Source organism: Apis florea, unplaced genomic scaffold (assembly GCF_048593485.1).
Source record: "Apis florea isolate Af1SG1 unplaced genomic scaffold, ASM4859348v1 contig_3517_pilon, whole genome shotgun sequence".
NCBI classification, from domain to species: domain Eukaryota; kingdom Metazoa; phylum Arthropoda; class Insecta; order Hymenoptera; family Apidae; genus Apis; species Apis florea.
The window spans coordinates 46,844-52,500 of NW_028256778.1; the positions used below are offsets into that span (position 1 = coordinate 46,844).

At 37.6% G+C, this 5,657-nt stretch overlaps 1 long non-coding RNA gene across 1 annotated transcript in view; it reads right to left on the bottom strand.

Annotated features, from left to right (window-relative positions):
* LOC105736958 (uncharacterized) overlaps positions 1-5,657 on the bottom strand; it is a 57,182-nt gene that overhangs the window by 42,058 nt on the left and 9,467 nt on the right. The gene's annotated exons all lie outside the window — the stretch shown is intronic.

The window sequence follows — 5,657 nt, forward strand, 5'->3', positions numbered from 1 at the left end:
CGACGAATCTTTTCTTACCGCGTGATACTATCATCTGAACCAGAAGACGAGAAGATGAAAATAAAATAAAAATAAAAAAAAAGAAAAAAAAGTGAGAAACTTCGAGGAGAGAGGAGTAAAATGAAAACCTCTATACTGTGTCGAATTCACTTTATCAGCCTTCGGTGTGCAAACGCTTAGAAGGCGTGAAAAGGAATGGGGAGAGGAAAAAAAAAAGGGAAGAAGAATAATAGGAAAATAAGAAAAATAAGAGGAAACCTTTTTAATCGTTCTTAGCGACTATCCACGTTTTACTTTCTACTTTTTATTACCGCTGAACATGATTCTACCTTGCTACCAACACGATAATATCTCGCCCCTAGATGGTAAGGTGGACGAGCTGCTGCTAATTCTATGGATTATGATAATTACATCTTCTACCACTTAGTACTTTTTATTATCGGACGCTGTAAAAACAGCGTTCAGGGATTATATCGAGCGAGAGAGAGAGGGAGAGAGAGAGGGAGGGAAAGAGAGTGTATGTGCGAGAAAGAGAGAGACAGAGACGACCGTTCATATACGCATATATACATATACATACATACATATATAAATACATAGGCGCCAATTTTCGATCGATTTGTAGAAAGAGGAAAGCGATAAAAAAACGAAGAGGGGGAAGAAGTGTGATGAAAAGCGAGAGAGAAGCATACGTGTGCATAGCGAGAATGAGGGGAAAAAAAAAAAAAAATTTTTTTGGGGAAAGATTTTACGCAGTTTGGATGAATTTGTGATGAATTTTAAGGAGGGAAGGAGAAATCAGAGGTTTTATAGCGGTTAATTGTTTGCGTATACACGCGTGTCGTGTATATTATATTAGGCGAATATTGACGAATAAAAATAGTTCGAAATAAAGAAAAAGAAGAAAAAAAATAATGCTCGGAAAAATATGGAAATAAACGTACGGTTATACGGAGAAGATTCTTAAAATGGTTTATTACTTATGAAAGATCCGGGACTCTTTAAGTCGATATTAAGAATGTTGTTGGTATCTGGCGTAAATAAATCTATATGATGTTTTTCTTTCTTTTTTTTTTTTTTTTTTTTTGTCTTTTAAGAAGCTCGACACGTTATGGGGATCCAATCGAGACATTTAATCGAGCGGTGTAACAAATTCATTGGCTACTTTGTGTACATAGAAATTCTATATATATATATATACATACATACGAAAATTATATATATAAACTATAATAATTATTATTATCATTATTACTACTATTAATATTATTTTTATTATTGTAACTATCATAATTATTATTATTTTTATTATTATTTTAATTATTATTATCGATATATGTACATACGAATCACGGACTGAACGAGGAGGCACACGACGTTTTTCTTTTCTCTCTTTTTTTTTTCTTCAATCTTATTCACGCATCGACAGGACAGAAGGAAAAGGAAAAAAGAAAAACGATAAAAAAATATATATACGTTAAAACAAGTGTAAAAAAAACCACGTATCGTATTTCCATTCAGAGATTTTTTTCTTTTTTTCTAACAAAAAAATCGAATACTATGTTCGAATTAAGAAAAAAAAAAAAAAGAAAAAAAAATAGAGAGAGAAAGAGTTATAATCGCAACTCTGTAGTTTAAAGAAGAAAACGAGATGAGTCGAGATTGAAAAAAAAATCTTTTCCTCCCCAAAAGCAAAAACACGAGCAAACATCTGTACATTCATACACACACACACACACACACACATGCGCACACACATAATAGAAAATACTTAGAAAAGTCAGTGGAGAGCCAGTGTTCATTAAATAATAGGCAATTAAAAAAAAAAAAAAAAAATAGAATGGCTGGCATCGGTCAGGATCGATCGAGAGGAAACGCTGTGTGTCTTTCTTAGTCGGCCAAACGAGTTACGTTTCGATTATGTGCGACGAGCCGGACGAACCGTTTGCACCGATCGTCCACGCGTATCACTTTACCTTTCCCGAATTGGAACGAATTTTATGGAATCATCGCGCGACCGACGATTCCACTTGCATATCCTCGCTCGATCACCGCCACCGTGAGAAATCACTACGGACAAATTTAATACAGGAAAGGAATCAAAATAGAAAAGAAAGGAAAACAGGGGAAGGTGGGGATCGAACGAACGATCCTCGACTCTCGAGGAGGTCGCACACGCAATGGGATTCGTCCGGCGCACGCACAAAACGCAATATATCCACCAAGTGTTCAAGTTGGTTTCGGTGTTCGACCGACAGAGGGTGGGTGGTTGGGTGAACGTGGAAGGTTCGTTGGTGAAAAAAAGTAGGGTTTAAAAGGGTGGGTAGGGGATTGAAGCAAAGAGATGTCTTTTTTAGAAACAAAGATTTGGCTGTGTCAGTGTCTCTAATCTTGATGATTTTAATCCAATCTTAATAACGCTTTCTTTTTTCTACTTAAACCGATATTTTTTTTTTTTCTTTTTTTAATAGATCGGAGAGATTACGGGGGAGAGTGAATGAATGGAAGAGGAGGAAGAGGAGGATGAGAGTGAAAGAGGGGGAGAGAATGAAGGTGTAAAAGTGTCGAGAAAGCTGTGGAGAGAGTGCGAGAAAAAGAGAGAAAGGAAGAGCGCCGCACACCGGTTAGGAAAAGAGTGGAAGGATCCGTTCGAAAGTCGTTCGCCGGAACGATTCGCTGCTTTTTTGCGCGGTCGAAACCCACGGTTTTCTTCTTTCCCAACGCTCTTTATCATTGTTCGTCGCGATTTTACCAACCGAGAATTTATCTTTCTCACATCACTTCGATCACCCACGTTAGTTAGTCTTTTCCTAGAGGGAAGAAGAAGGTGTCCTTAGGATTTTATTTTTTCAATTATTTGAGAGTAGACGAGAAAAGAAAATATCTCAATATCGAAGCGAAGCGAGCAATTGACACACACTCCGATACAATCTTGTAAAAAATCAAGATACAAATTGTTGGAAAATTGTATCCGCCTCGATTCAGAGAATCCAATGTAATTTTTGTAATAAAAACTGTCTTTCTAGATATGTCTGACATCGAATCGATATCAATAAATTAAATAAATTCCGCGTAAATATATATACACGAAATAAAATTCATTCGCACGCGTCTTTGTTCTTCGAGGAAACACATTCTCTTCGAGAAAAAGTGTATATAAAACAAGCACTCGTCGAGCAAAACGTTTGGAAAGAAGGAAACTAAGGCGAAAGGAACGAAAGAAAGAAAAAAAAGAAAATCTTCGAGGGAAAATTCCAATTTGTCGCAAGAAAAACACTTTCCCCCCTCGCATCCGTGAATCGTCCTCGCGACTCTTTACTCGCCATTGTTACCGAACGAGCGAGCGAGCGGGTAAAACGGAACACCGCCGTTTTCTCTTCCGCCGGTTTGAAGAAGAAAGAAAAACCTCTTTCCCTCGGAGAGAAGAAGAATTTCCTTTCTCGCCCAATGGAACAAAACGGTTCTTCTTTTCTATTCCGTTCCATTTGACCGTTTAACCCGATCGTCACTCCTTTCGACACTGCTTTCTCTACCTCGACCGGTGGTAAAACGACTACTCTTATTCCAGGACGTGGAGAGATCGCGGCCTCGAATGCGGGCGAGGAAACAGGGATAAGATGGAGAGTGTATAGTAACAGTACTTTCTACCGTTTCTGTTTTTCTTTCTTTCTTTCGTCTTCCGGCGTGAATAGAGGGAGGGAGATGTACGCGAGAGGAAGGGAGGTGTTTTCAAAATTTTGATACTCGTGTTATATATATATATATATATACACATATACACATACATACACACACATACACACACACACGTACACGCGGACATACACAGCGTCCCATGAAGAAATTTGTATACGTTTACAAAGTAACCCCTTTTTTGCGGTGGAAAAGCGAACACTTGTTGAGCCTCGACGATCGAAATATTTGGGAAAAGACACCGTTCTCGATATTTCATATTCCTCGTTACAACTGTCAACGAGATTTTACTTGTTATTAAAAAAAAAAAAAAAAACCTCAAGCCTGGATCTGTATATGTTTGTTACTTAAATGATTTACATTGATTCTGATTAATTTAATTTTATCAATTAAATTAAATATCAAACGGAAATACATTCAACTGTGATGAATGTATTGATTTAGTTCGATTTTGTTAATAACTTTTTTTAACGAACAAGTGAAATCATTTCGCGACAAGAACGACGATCTCGTTAAAGAAAAATTGTCGAGAGGATGGTGTCTTTTTGTGAATAATTAAAAAAAAAAAAAAAAAAAAAAAAAAAAAAAAGGATAATTCTCCTGCGAATCGTCGTTTTTCCACGATTTTCCTATACTGTGAATAATAAAAAACTGTCGGTGTCGAGAGATTAGACACAAATTTCAGTCTTTCAGAAATATTCGAGAACGAAAATTCTTGATACTACTACACTCACATTCCTTGTAATATTTATCCATTTTTGAATCCGAGAGTAGAGAGGAGACGCGAGGGCGGCGACGTTTTTTATAATATCTATACACCTTTGGAAGGGTAGGGAAAAAACGATAACCGAGTTCGAACGAAACGATTTCTCGTATTCTCGTAACAACTCGATTAGACGATCGAGCATCGACGTCTATAGTTCATAGATCATTCGCGACCCTCGAAGGCATTCGAGGAATTATACACGCTATGCTTTTTGCACTAAAGAGAAGAAGAAGAAGAAAAAGAAAAAAAAAAAAAAGAAAAGAAAACTACAATAAGACTGAGAGAAAAACTGTTTTTTATACTACATGTTGAACGTGAACCAACCAACACCGCCTACGAGGGACGGGGGAGGGGCTTCTTCGTATTTAGAATCTCGCGTTTTTTGCACCCTTTGCAGTCTGTACAGACCTGTGTGTAATTATCATGAATATCCCGACGACACTTGACCCCCTCCTCCCCCTTTCCGTTAAAATATTCCATCCTAGGGTTTCGAAAATAAAATTATGAAATATCTTTGTTTCATCTTGCTCGACGACGTCCTTCTTGCGCGAACGGCGCAACAGAGTCGAAGAAGATCTATTATCATTTATGAGACGACACGAGATTCTCGACTTTTCGTTAAAGGACGGGTGTGAAATTTCAAAAAAAGGAGAAGAAAATTGAAAATACCTGAGAGGATATTTTAATCAAGAAAGGGTGGTGGAACAGACTAACCCCCCTCGAGGGATTCGTAATAGAATTAACACAGCCAACTTAACTCTCTCCCGACGATATTTTTCACGTTTCTTCTGGCCCCCGGCTTCTTCCTCGAATGGACGCGGAAGAAGAGGAATTTTAAAATCGGGAAATTAATTTTCATCCTCCTCCTCCTCGTCGAGGATAAATGAAAAGGAGAGGAGAAACTTTTGGGAAATCGTTATTACGTTACATTATTTTGATACAAAGATTGATCATAATTGACGAAGAATTTCAAAAACTTCGAAAAAAGATCGACACCAAAATTCTCCTTGTATTCTTGTATTCCGACAATTTCTCACAGATCGACAAGGAAAGCACGCACAAGATATGTCTACAAGAAATATTAACAGGAATAGAAAGGGGGGGGGGGGGGCAAATATTAAAACGAAAGAAGGATACACGATATACATCCAACGTGTCCTCGAGCTGATTTCGCGCGGAGAGGCGCGTCTCCCCTTTT